Below are 14,910 nucleotides of genomic sequence, written 5' to 3' on the forward strand. Positions count from 1 at the left end.
TTAACATAAGGCAAAAACATTACAAAATGTGAAAAAAAATGAAGGGGTATGAAGACTTTTTTATAGGCACTGTATGTGTGTGTGTGTGTGTGTGTGTGTGTGTACTGGTATATATGGTTTATGAGGACACAAATGTGTATAATAACATGGGTACAACAAAGTAAACATGGTTTATGAGGACACGTCCTGTGTCCCCATAAAACAAAAGGCTTAAAAAACATACAAAACGGTGTTTTATGAAATTCTAAATTTTAAATTAATTGTAGCGCAGTCTGGGATTGCCTTCACTGAATTATAAATGTGATCCTGCTTTGAAATTTGGTGAAAACAAGGTAAAATAGGGGGAAATTCATGATTTGAGAGACACACAAAATTTAATTGAAATTTTAATTGGAATGACTAGAAAAGGATTTATTAAATAGCAATTCAGCACAGTCATACAACAGAGAAATTTCATTAGTCTAAGTTTTGCAACAAACCACATTAATTTTGATGCTATTTGGTTATATTTTGAAGTCATTTGGTGAAATTTTGGCATTCTGGGAAATGTTATTCCATCATGTTCTATAAATGACATATAATTTATTGAATGTAATTTATTTAGTAGGTTAGTAGTAGTATGAGTATGTTTGTTTGTATTATATATTTAATAATAATATTCCATATGTTAAGTGTGTGTTCATGTTTAAAGTGTATTGTCATTTAAATTACCAGGGTTATTATCATTAACTAAAACAATTTAAATCATTTTGTTAACTTAAATCAAGGTGAAGTCAAATAAAATATAAATATAAAATGAAACATTTTAAACAAAAATTTGAAATGTTACCTTGGCAACTAATGTCAAGCACTAAAATTACAAGCTGAAAATAACTAAAAAAAAAAGAAAATAAAAATAAATTAAACCTAAATAGCTGTAATAAAAATGACATAAGCATGTAACAAAATTACTAGAACTTGTACTAAAGTTAAAATTAAAACAGAAAACAATAAAGTAAAAACGGATTCAAAATAATTAATAAAAACTATAATAGCTTATAAATAATACTAAAATACAAATAAAATTAAAATCACAGTTTTGATTTTCTTGACTAAATTAAAATGACCATTTTCTGCCTCAATTCAAATTCATTTTCAGTTCTGTATGGCACTCATGTTGCTGTCTGTAGGTGGCTCCGTAGGCTTTGGAACAGATCTTTTCTTCTCTCTATGATTGATTTTTTATTACAGGCTCAGCCCCGTCAGTCTGCTATCAATAACTCAAAGACATTAATGCTTTAAAAATGAGTCGTTAAAGGAGCATGTTCTGCAGGTGAGTGCAGTCGTCTGATCTGTGACCAGCAGATTTTACACACTTCTCCTCATTCGGCCGTCTGTCCTGCCGCTGATTCATTGTCTGAACGGTGGGATATCTCCTCATGTTCAATCCATCTCACTTTATGACGCCCAAAAAGCCATTTTTTTTCCCAATGTGCATTCAGGCACAAAGACAAAGCGGGCAGCATGTGATAAATGATGATTAGCATGAGAGGTGAGCGGCGGACGGGTGACGGACAGAAACAGGGCCAGTAATGCCAACAGCCTTCGGGCGCCGCTACCAGGGTCGAACCTCTGCCTCAGGCTGCCAATCAAACGTCCAGTGTAAGAACCCGATAAGACCGGTGCCCACTGATCATCTGGATTTAAATGAAAATGAAATTTCCACAAGCCAGTCCTCAATGTCATACTCAACTCTCTTTGTTTCTATGACACGTTCAAGAAGTCTTGCAATATAGTGGCTTCTCATTAAAGTCTGCAATAGTTTACCTCTAACTTTATGTAGTTCAGGAAAGAGCAACAGAATTCAGCCGTGAGAAGACACACACACTGCAAAAAATTATTTTCTTAGTATTTTTGTCTTGTTTTCTAGTTTAAATATCTAAACATTCTTGAATTAAGATGCATTTATTGGACAAGTAAAATGATTTAAGATATTAAGTCTTGTTTTCTAAAAAAAAGTATTTTTTTAACTGGATAAGAAAAATGATTCAAAGGCTAAACAAGATTATTTTTCTTGCCCTATTGGCTTTTTTTTTTTTTAAGGAAAAACTAACAACATTTTTATTTATTTTATTTATTTTTACAGAAAACAAGATATAAGTCATTTTACTTGCACAGTAAATTCATTTTGAATCAAGAATTTGTAGATATTTATACCAGAAAACAAGACAATAATACTAAGTAAGAGAATAATTTTTTTGCAGTGCAGTGAAGAGCTGATGGTCCATGACAGTTAAACTGATGTATCTTAATCATGGTAGATTGAAAGGACTGGTTTTAAAATTATATAAATGATGGAAATGTTTGAGGTAATGTACAGTTGGCTCCCTTTCTGTTTCATAGTTGAAATTTTAGTTGAAATGAAGGGGAATTTAGTGAACGAAATTCAACAAAGGTTATCCTTCTTTTGCTCTATCATCTATCTATCTATATATCTATCTATCTATCTATCTATCTATCTATCTATCTATCTATCTGTCTATCTATCAGACATGGTTGCAAAGCAAGTTCTTGCAGAGAGAATCAGAGAAAGTCAAATCTCACCCTCAGATATAAAGCTCTTAATCAACCAATATATATTAGAAAAATGGCAAGTAGAATGTCAAAATAACAAATTATTTGAAATAAATCCTGTGGTTGGAAAAAGAAGCATCTACCCCTTTAAATCAAGACACGACCAAGTCGTGTGCAATAGACCATACTAGACCGACTCATGGGCATTTATTGAAGAACCAAAATGTCAATATTGTAGCACCAGCTTGTCTGTAAAACGTATATTTTTGGTCTAATGTTTTGAGACAGCGATGTTTATCTGGACAAAGTTTTAAGGACTTGTGGACCCAGAAAAACTTTTGCAATTATTATCACAGGTACACTGAAATAATCTTTTATAGAATTGTGCGTAATCTTGTCTTAATCAAATGTTATGAAATGCTTTTTTTTATTATATTGGATTTATGATATTATGTTGTTGAATGTTTAATTTGTGTCTGCCATTCTGTCTTATCATTTTATCATTCTTCTATCTATCTATCTATCTATCTATCTATCTATCTATCTATCTATCTATCTATCTATCTATCTATCTATCTATCTATCTATCTATCTATCTATCTATCTGTCTGTCTATCTATCTATCTGTCTGTCTGTCTGTCTGTCTGTCTGTCTGTCTATAGTTTTATTTTGTCTTGTCTCTTGTTTTATCTTGTCAAACCAAATGGCAGTAATATGAATTCCTTTGAATTTGAATCTGCATACTGAGTACTACATTAATTCAAATGAAATGGAATTGTTATTTGAAAGTCATTCTAATTCAGTTCTGAATGGTGCTGCTCTCTGTTTAGTTGGGCCCACTGAGGTTGCTCATTTGTTGATCTTGCACGCTGAAGCAGTGTAAAATAATTAACGTTTAATCTGAATGCTCCAGTGCCGCTGTCGCAAAAAAAATCCATATTCTCTTGTAAAACCAACATACTGAACTTGTGTTTGTAGAGTTCTTCATCTGTCAAGCTGTTTTGCACCAGCAGGAAACGTAAGCGCCGCAAAGCTCCAAAGGCCCTGATTGCATGATCTGCTTGTTTGTAGCGGGAAGAAGAGCGTTTTTCTCCTGGCTTGGATGCGAATGCCTCTCTGGAGGCTTTTGGAAGGTGTTAAACGCTCCTTCTGATGTGCTCCAGCAGGGGAGATGGCTTTGATTTCAGATAACCTCATTGTTTTCAGATCAGACGCTTTCTGGATCTGGACTTAAGATGTGATCGATAACAATGCCATTAAGATTCTGTTGGCGCCGCGCATGTTTCTCAGCCTCGACTTCATTAAGACGAGGGCTTTTTCCTTTGATATATTCTCAACATTGGCGCTGGATGGCGGCCTGTTTATTTGTTTCCTTTTGTTATTCACGATTCGTGTGATTCTCCATGACTCCCTTTTGTTACTGTGCTGATGTGATCTGTAATGTTTGTGCCAGATTCATATCAAATCAATTCTGACGGAACATCTCGCAGAATGACGAGTCAGATATTCTCCATGCATCAGGTGTTCGCCTCATCTCTCTTGCAGAAGACACTATAATCACATCTGGCTGCAGCATCTGGCTTTATTTATTGAGTTTCACATGAAAGTAATATCCATATCCATAAAACATGCAGAAAACAAAATATTAATCCATATAGGCAATGGAAATCTGCACAAATTGGAACTTTGGGACGATTTTGAGCAGCAAAGTGAATCAGAGCGTCATATTTATTAAATTATTATGCACCGAGTTTCATTAAAGCTGTTTGCTGTTGCTTTTTCTTAGTTTTAGTGATTCAAATAATCTGTCTTTTGTGCTGCGTCTTTAATAAATGACCAGAAGCAGCATTTTCACCTGCTGGATGATAAAACCCTCAGATGCACATGGAAGGAGACTGTTTTGACCACCCTAGCAACTGTATAACACCCTGGCAACCATCCACAAAAGGTAAGCATAACTCGCATTCTTATTTCAGAAAATGTAAGATTCTGGTTGAATATGGAGTTTGTGGAAGGTCACTCGGTCAGATGCATTGGTCACACTGGAATGGGATGCATTGTAGAACTCATGCACAACGTGAATGCAATATACTCATATATAAGCACACACTTGTGCATTTACATAAAATGCAGAGATGTGCATTTCAGATATCAGTAAGAAGGATGCTTCAGTGTTGTTTATGTGGACAGATTGTATATCAGGATATCATATCAAATAACATAATCCTAACTTTGAGAACTAAACCCACGATTTTATTCTGGAATATATGTAGATGTGCACGGATCTCCCACCCAACAGTGTGGTTAGAAGTCACTGCACCGTGGCCAGAAGTTTTACTGTATATTGAGAAATATATTTGTTGATAACTATTTCATTTAATGCTACATTAATATTTTTTGTTCACTTCAAGCTGCACTACATAACTTTCTCTCTATCGCCATCTGTGGTTGAAACAGATAATTGCAAGTTGTTGCGTAGTTTTGACAATTTTGAAAACTGCATTGTTTTATGAATTTACTCATTTGATCATTTATAATATACACACAATCATGTATTTTAGTTATTGTCTTAGCAATTTTTTTTTCGAAATTGTCATGTTGTTAAGTAAATACTTTTTAATTACCGTATTGACCCGAATATAAGAATTTTTTTTTCTTGGAAATACATACGGTCGAATTCTGGGTCTAGACTTTGACATGTCAATAATACACCCACAACAATAGGTGGCGCCAAACACGCATAAAACAAGTGTGCCATGAAATATGTAATGTAATGTGTTTCGTAAAGATCGCGAGTGAAAACAAAAGAAAACGATAAGCTTACAGCGGCATTATTCGTGACTGTCATGTTAGCCTGTTAAAACAGAAGACAGTACCCAGATTTGAAGACTACAATAAGATTTCACTTCTACTGCTAATTAAATTTTGGTAGGCTACTATGAGATGGATAGCCTAAATGTTATATAATTCAGATGGGTTACCTGTTATTTTTATGGTATATCAAAAAGTGTATATTTTTCAATGTCATTGTTGGTACATTTTACCAGTATTTACCATACTTTCAAAACAAAAATTTAAATAGGAAAAATAATTTAAGAAAAAAATATGTTTTACAGAGAGAGAGAGAGAGAAAAAAACAGATTTGGTTTTCAAAAAGCCTTTTTCCAAAAGGTACATCTGGATAAAGGGGGGTCGTCTTATAATCGGGTCAATACGGTACTATTTTTTAATTTAGTTAATTTTTACTTATTTATTTGCATTTTTTTATCTATTTATTGAAAAATTATTTTAATCAATTAGTTTTAATTTTTTTTTTTTTAAATGGCAATTAAAAATATTCAAATAATTAGAATTTTCATAACTATTTTTCATAACTAGAACTTTTAATAAATTTTTAAATCAGTTTTTAATAGTGTTGTTCATGTGGACATATAGCATAACTATGGAAGCCCATTTCTGCCACAGAATTTAAAAAAAGAAAAAGCTAATTGTGATTTTTTATCACATGATTACAATTCAATGAAAATTGCAAGGTATAAACTTGCAGTTCTGAGGACAAACAGGTACAAAAATGTGATTATATAAGCTCAGGATTCTGCCTTTTTTTCCTTGCAATTCATTTGCAATTCTTTTTTTTTCCCTCGTCAAGGAATGAAAAATAAAAAAGGTATTGTGACTTTTTATCTCACAATTCGGATGTTTTTTCTCAGATTATTAAGTTTATATCTTTCAATTCTATCCCATAGCAGAAACGAGCTTCCATACATATCAGTGCAGTAATGATATCTCTCAAATAACATATTCCTAACTTTGTGAACTAAACCCAAGATTTTCTTCTTGAATATAGGCTATGTGGATGTGCACAGATCCCCTGAGAGGATTTGCACGCAGTACAGGATGATGCATCAAACCCCAATTCCTCTGCAGTATAAGAGGACTGATAGCAGTTCTGGATGTTTTCAACAAACAAGTGTATGCGTTTGCAATTCCCACATTTCTCAGCGAGAGAATAACAGTTACCAAACCTCCTGTTTATAACCTCAAAAGATCCCGCACCAGCACACAATAAGTCATAAATCCTGGAAATGAAATCTGCCGTGTGCACGAGGCACCATCCAGGAGACACAAACCCACGCGTGGTGCTGATACGGCAGCCCATCTACAATCGCCCCACATCTGAATAATGGCACTGCCGACACGGCCCTGAGATTCATGCGGCTCTGCGCTCGGCCCGGGACTCTATATTTCTTCTGTTGCCAATAAAGGAGGAGTCCTGCTGCCTGCCGACAATAATGACATCATGAGCGCCTGTGCCGATGATATGGAGGTGATGGATACTGTGAGCTCCTCCTTCAGAGAGATGTGAGGATAAGGTAAGAAATGTGACGCACACATAGATGTGGAGTCAAACTCTGTTTGCTTTCACTGTGACATTTTGGAATGTAAAATACAATATACTATGCAATTTTATTTATTTTTTACATTTTATTAGACAAGTGCCATATGCATTCATTGAAAGTTTTGAATAATTAAGATTTTTTAATATTTTGAAAGAAGTGTCTTCTGCTTGCCAAGGCTGCATTTATTTGATCAAAAATACAGTAAAATCTGTAAAATTGTGGAATATTATTACCCTGTAAAATAGCTGCTTTCTATCTGAATATCTGTTAAAATGTCAAATCTGAATTTTCAGCATCATTACTCCAGTCTTCAGTGTCACATGATCCTTCAGAAATCATTCTAATATGCTGATTTGCTGCTCAAGAAATTGATTTGTCCATTTTTAACTGATTGTTTTATGAATTTACTCAATAATAGAATTTTTTAACAAAAAAATGATACTCTAGTCAGATTTTGTAAGCAAATCTTCAGCGCGAATTTGATGAATCAAATTTTAATTACATTTTAAGTCTTAAAAATGTCCCTGATTTACACATCTGCCACTATAATGTCTTCTAATTATTTTAAATGGACAGATTTTCAGCAAATACAGAATACAGATAAAGTTCAATAAAATAAAATACATAAATATGTATTTTCTGTTCACTTATATTATAGCAAAATAACCCAAAATCTCAAATTTGAGAGGTGCATGACATGTTTTGCCCTAATATAGTTTGTCAATGCATCCCATATCATGTCTTTAATGATAACTAAAATAATAAGTTTATGATTCTATGAAGGTTTAATAGCGCAGGACTTAGCAAGCTAATCTCACACTAACTAAAAACACACAAAAAAGAAATACATTATCTGACCAGATGTAACTTTTGTTATATAATGTGATTTGTGGCATGTAATTCAAAGAGCATTAATTGGCTTAATTTGATGGAAAAGTCTAAACAAAACAAGTTATAGGATTTCTAATCAGGCCTCAAAGTTCTTCGAGTGAATGCAGTCGTTCAGGGGTTCGAGGAGGTTGGTGTTTTGACGCGTTGGGAAGGATTGGGACGACAGCGGTCAGGCAGGATTGGTCATTTGCATGGCTGATTTAATGACACTTATAGTCGACAGCGGTGCAGATCGATATGAATCTCCTTGTCTGCTCATCAGGGCTTTAGTCCATCACGCGCTTTAAGTGCGTGTTGTTAAATGAGATATCAGCTCTTCGATTTTCCCCACATCTGCGTTTGGGAGAAGAGCGTTCGCTCTCTGAGAGCTTTTGACACCTCTTTTCAATTAGACGTGATTTGTGTTTGAATATGGAGAGATTTCATGAATTAAAAGCGTCAGGCTCTGGCAGTTCATGTTCAGTGCTGCTCATGGTGTAATTTCACCTCATCTCGTTTCGTTTTAGTCCTTTTACATGTTTCTTTACTTGAAACTGACACAATGTTGATTACTAATTGAACCATGCTGTCTATAATAGTTGGAGAACTACAGCAGTAGCTTAACTGCATTTTCCAGTAGTGCTGCAGGTTTAATATTCTGACCCGGTTTGAATGAAAAGATTCACTGATTCATTTGATTTGTCACCAAATAGTGTTCCCAGAAGTGTATTTTTGGGAGAAATTTACTAAAACATTGTTGGTGAGTAAAATATTGTGGAGAAATTTAGTAAAACATTTTCTTTACTAATAACTATCTGGTTTAATTTAATGGTAATGTTTATTTATTTTTTTGTATTTTGCAAGCTGAACTATGAAACTTTTGCCTCTCTATCGCCATCTGTGGTTGAAACATACAATTGAAAGTGACGTGTGTATTTATGTTTTTTTAGCTCCTTTTTTTTTTTTGGTCATAGAATTTTGTTCATTTTTATCCCCAAAAATAAGACTCTAGTCAGATTTTGTTAGCGTTTAATTTGATCAATTGATCAGCATATCATGAATTTATTTTTGATTAACATTTAATGAATTTTAAAAAATAATTCTAAAAATCTAAATCAAATAAAATGTTAAACTTAAGGGACATTTTTAACCAAATTTTTAATTGACTTTTTTAATCAATTCTTAATTAAATTGAATTAATTTTACTGAAAAATTAGATGCTAATCAATGGTTTGCTAATCTGCCACAATATTGTCTTTTAATTATTTTCATGTTTTATTTTCAAATTTTCATCTTTTAATCCGATTAATTTATTATCATCATATGACATGAAATTAATTAGCTTTTTTACTATTATGTATTTATTTATTTTTTAAGAACACTAAAAAAAGATATTAACAAATGGCTGTTTTTTAATTGACTTTTTAATCAATACTTAGTAATGGAATTTTGTTCATTTTTATCCAAAAACTAGTCAATGATTTACTAAGTAATTATTTTAATCTGTCAGATTTTCAGCATTTAATCTGATCAATTTATTATCACATCGTGAAATTAATTTGATTAACATTTTTAGTCTTTTTTTTTTTGTGAAAAATAAAATGGAAAATATTTTAAAAATGGCAATTAAAATTTTGATTTAAAAAATGTAAAACAAAACTATTAATAAATTCTTAATAATTGAATTTAGTTCATGTTTACACAAAATGTAACTCTCAATTATTTACTCTTCTTCCACAATAATGACTTAATTATTTTAATTCTGGGTGTTTCATTTAATAAACTTTTCATGTCAAGAAAAGAATTTGATTAAAATTTTGAATCAATTTGAATCAAAAGTAATAGGACATTAATGTAAACCATATTGCCACATATATCATTAAAGGGATAGCTCACCCAAAAATGAAAATTCTGTCATTAATTACTCATGTTGTTTGCAAACCCATAAGACCTTCGTTCATCTTTAGAACACAAATTAAGATATTTTTGATAATCCGAGAGCTTTCTGACCCTCCATAGACTGCAAGGATCCTACCAAGGTCAAGGCACAGAAACGTAGTTTGGACATCATTAAAATCATGTGACATCAGTGGTTCACCTGTAATGTTATGAAGAATATAACTTTATACGAAGAATGAAGGTCTTACGGGTTTGGAACGACATGAGGGTGAGTAATTAATGACAGAATTTTCATTTTTGGGTGAACTCTCCCTTTAAGGGAGTGCTCTTATTTAGCATGTTTCTCTGTTTTAGTGTACTATAGGTGTTCAGATGTGCTTCAGGTACGTTCATCACGTTCTCAAGTGGCGTTGTTCTCAGCAGTGACGGTTTGGACCTGACGGGAAATGCAGAGGCCGCTGGCATGTCACTGTGTGCTCAGCTTGTTTCTTTGGAAGCACAATCATGATTAATGGCATGAGACACAACAACACGAGCTACATGAGCATGTAATCATCATTAATTACTCCAAAGCTGAATGAGCTGTTGTTCCTCGGGCATTAAGTTATCAGCCATAACGTTCCACGCCGATGGACAGTGAATCAACATAACCACGTTACCAAACCACAGGCTGCAAGCGTACAATTTCTTTGGATTGATTGGTGCTTTCAAACAAGCTTTGGATGAAAAAACATCCGCTAAATTTCAAGTGAAGAATCTGTGGATGCTTTTAAAACTGAGATGACTAATATTCACTGAATGTTCAAGAGAGGCATAAACATATTCAACAGTGAAAAACCAAAAACAGCAGCAAGAAGGGAAAAAGGTTTGTTTTAGCTCTAAATGTCTATTCAGACTCGCACAATATGTGAAATCATGAATTATGGCAGAATGCTGATAAGGCCGTCGCTTGTGTTGGGTTATAAATAAAAAAAACTGCAGTTGAGGTTTAGCAAATGCGTTGACCTTTGCAGATCCATTTCATGTAAATGCATTCCTCGCGTCTTATCTTGCCGTGAAAAATAATAACTGCCAGGTAAATTGTATCTGTGATTTGCACGTGATAAATACTTTTAAAGCCACGTTAAACTGTACAATTTCATGCCACCTGGCTTTGAGTTGAATATGGAAAGCTTAATCGAGCCATATGAAGACATGCATAATTCATGATCTCTACATATCTGAGAATTACACTCAAAATACGAGAGGGAAAAGGTTACTAGTGTGCAGAGTCAAAGTGGCAATTGACAAATTTGATGGTTTTCGTAATACTGAAGTGAATTGCTTCTGAATGTTTTTGGTTTTGAGGTTTTACCCTCTTAAATGAATAGTTCACACAAAAATTAATGTTTGCTGATGATTTACTGCCCCTTCGGGCCATTCCGAGATGTAGATGAGTTTGTTTTTTCATCAGATTTGGGAAAATGTAGAATTCTATCACTTGCTCAGCAATGGACCCTCTGCAGTGAATGGGTGCCGTCAGAATGAGAGTCCAAACAGCTGATAAAAACATCACAACAATCCACACCACTCCAGTCCATCAGTTAACAACTTGAGAAGACAAATGCTGCGTGTTTGTAAGAAACAAATCCATCAAGACATTTTAACTTCAAACCGTGGTTTTGGCTAAAATATGAGACCATAATAACGCTTCCTCCAGTGAAAAAAGTGGTCAGGTCTGAATCAGAAGTGAAATCTGCACAGATCAAGCACCGTTTACAAGCCAAAACAGTCCAAAACAGCTCTAAACAAATACGTGGTGGGATTTTGATGTGAGAGACAACAGGACTTTTGTCACTGGAGGAAGTATTATTATAGATTACTATTATGGATCTATTTTAGACAGAACCAATGGTTTATGTGTTAATGATGGATTTGATTCTTACAAACATATATTGATGCACTGGAGTGGTGTGGATTATTGTGATGTTTTTATCAGCTGTTTGGACTCTCATTCTGACGGCACCCATTCACTGCAGAGGATCCATTGCTGAGCATACATTTCTCCAAATCTGCTGAAGAAACAAACTCATCTACATCTCGGATGGCCTGAAGGTGAGGACATTTTCAGCAAATTCATTTTTGGGTGAACTATTCCTTTCAGTTCTTTATCACGTTTTCCCACTGCTTTAATTTTTAAGTCTGTAACATAAAAAGCTCACAAGACACAGTGCGTCACAGACTTCCTCTCCTAGAAGTGTTTGCTAATGTAATTACGTTTAATTGGTGATCTGACAGCAGAAGACTTAAATTGATAATTAGCTTTTCAAAGTAGAAAATAATTACTTTCTGTTTGAGATTTGTACTCGGTCTTTGGACTGACTCCAGATACAGGAGGTTTGACTTTGAGAATGATTAATTTTATAACACATAGATCATGATATCAAAGGATGTTTAACTCGACTCAACTCTCAACAGACTCTTGATTTGTTGTGTTGCAGTTCCCGGGTTATTACAAGCTCTTTTTTAATACGCATTGACTTGTCTGTCAATAATTGTGTTAACTAAGCTATGATTAAAGGTCAAAACAAATCAATCAATGTGAAAAGTAGCTACATAATTGATGTTTGGCTGATATATTTGTATCTATTAAAAGCTCAAATCTTTTTCATTTTAATATGCAGACTTTGTCTTGTTGTTCTTTGTTTTGTTTTGTTAGTTTTTTTGGTAGTTGTTGGTTTTCTTTTAGGTGTCTATATGCGTTCATCTGTTAGTTCAGCTTTGTTTGTCTCTCAGTTTTGAATGCTGATTTTTTTGACAGGCAAGGTGGAAATGTATTTTCACAGTTGGACAGCTGGTTATATTAAGACACATTTTGTAAACACCTGCAATTTTGATTAAAATAAGGCAACAGTATTTCATGTTTTGAAAGGTGCAAATGAGATTCCAAACAAGAATTAAAATAACAGAGGCTTACAATAACACCCATTTGTCTTCTTTTATTACCAGCTGCTCTACTGGTTGTATTAATGATATTTTTAAGAAATATAACAAGTTTGTATTGAAACCAGATTTTTACATTATCTGACGAAAATGTGAGTGACAAATTTAAATGAAAATATTAAAATAAAACCTAATTCAAAATGAAAAAAAAAAACTTTTACCTAGGCAAACATTTTTGTTTGCATTTTGTTTTATTTGATGTGCAACAATAACAAAGACTACAACCGAAATAATAATTAATACTTCTTAGCCATTTAAAAAAGCTAATAAAAATGATAAAAGCACACAACAAAATAAAAAAAAATCTACCTGAGTTTAAATGAATATATAAACATAAAACTAATTCAAAATATTAATATAAAAATTGAAATTAACTACAATATAAAATAAAAACATATTTTATCTCATTTGTATTTTGGTTTACTTGATGTACTGCAATAAGACTAAAACTGATATAAAAAAATACTGTATAGTTATTAAAAATAGATAATAAAAATGAGAGTACATAACAAAATTACTAAAACATTACCTAAATTTAAATGGAAATATAAAAATGGAAATAATTGTAAAATATTAATAAAAAACTAGAAAATAGTATTTCGGGTTATATTAAAATTACACTGCTGAGTGGCGTTACAATGTAGGTTTCCAGGGTGTTGCTATGTGGTTGCTAGGGTACATCAAAAGAGTGTTTTCACCTGTTTTATGTTCCTGCAGGTGAAAATGGTGCATCTGATCACTTAGTGAATTAAATCTCCTCAACAAGTGTTATGATTTGAGGAAACACCATTAATTAATGACACTAACAAAGTTCACATGTTAATTTTGCTCCCTGTTGATATGCAAGTCTTTCATTGCTGTCTTTTAATAACTCATTTAACCCCGGTTACACATACTCAGTATCTTGTGTCATTGTTTCCTCTTTTCTCATTTCTTTTAGTTGTTGCATGACTCGATTTCTGTACAACTAAGTTCCCAGGAGCCTCATTAGAGACAGAAGTGTTTGGCATCATCTGGGAGAGTAATTAACGGCATAAGTTTAACACGTGGAGCTGCGCGCCGGGACGTTTCCCACAGCATCGCATCCTCAAATCCCCACGCAGACGCTTCGCCAGCGACCCCAGACAGACTGTAAATGTCAGTGTTAAAGGTAAATGTACCCAAAGACAACAGTTTAACGTCACACACTGCAAATATCAATGGCTTGTTCGAGTGTGTGTGAGCTGCTACTAAACTGTCGACTCTGCTGAACCGTTTTGGTTCCCATTTGGACAAAAAATACAAATGAAGTCAATGGGAAGCAGGGCCACTGCTGGCCAAATGGGTGCCGTAAGCAAGATTGTATTGTTGTGCCCCCTCCCTCAAATATTATGGAAGTAAAAAAAATAGATCTTTAATGAAATATACAAGTAAATAAATAAATAAATTGTAGCTCTAGACAGTTACCTATGGCAGTAATACAGTTGTCTGACTGATTTTATGGTCTCAAGCATTCAGAAATCACGCAAAAGAAAATTAAGCAGTTTTACTACGAAAACCATGGTTCATTTTTGTGAGGGTTGTGATGTCCACATGTTTTTTGTTGAAGAAATTATAGAGGCTGTGTCATCTATAGCAAAAAAGGTGGCCAAAAATGAAAGATTATTGTTTGGTCAATAGCTTATTAAACAAGGATATGATCGTCCTGTAAGTGTAACAGCAGCAATTACCAGGCCTTTGGCTCCCTTTGCAGGCATTTGTAATAACATGTAATGTTGAATAAAAAAACAATAGACGCCACCACAAAATTTGTAATGGCTTTACAAGTTATAATGGGACTTGTATTGGTTTTAATGGAAACATAATGGACCCTGTTGGTCTCTACTGGTAATTGGTCACCTTCTATTGGTGGCTTGTTAAAACCAATAAATCCTAATGGAATATGTCCCAAAGCACAATACAGAAAACCATTTTTTAATGGTTTTAATGGTTTGTATGAATGATGCATTTATATAGCGCTTTATTGTGTACTGCTGTACACCCAAAGCGCTTTACAATCATGTGGGGGGGTCTCTCCTCAACCACCACCAGTGTGCAGCATCCACAGGACAACGGTGCCAGTGCGCTCACCACACACCAGCTACAGGTGGAGAGGAGAGAGAGACATTGAGCCAATCAAGTGGATGGGGATTATTAGGAGGCCATGATTGATAAGGGCCAGTGGAGG

The 14,910-nt window shown here is 33.8% G+C and overlaps 1 long non-coding RNA gene across 1 annotated transcript; it reads left to right on the plus strand.

Moving 5' to 3' along the window:
- The first annotated feature begins 4,396 nt into the window (after positions 1-4,396).
- Positions 4,397-13,909, plus strand: LOC131547881 (uncharacterized). The gene is made up of 3 exons (XR_009273046.1): positions 4,397-4,501; positions 6,401-6,926; positions 13,645-13,909. It is a non-coding gene; the product is annotated as an uncharacterized LOC131547881 (long non-coding RNA).
- Positions 13,910-14,910: the final 1,001 nt, after the last annotated feature.

This window comes from Onychostoma macrolepis, chromosome 10 (assembly GCF_012432095.1).
Source record: "Onychostoma macrolepis isolate SWU-2019 chromosome 10, ASM1243209v1, whole genome shotgun sequence".
In the NCBI taxonomy this organism is placed as follows: Eukaryota; Metazoa; Chordata; class Actinopteri; order Cypriniformes; family Cyprinidae; genus Onychostoma; species Onychostoma macrolepis.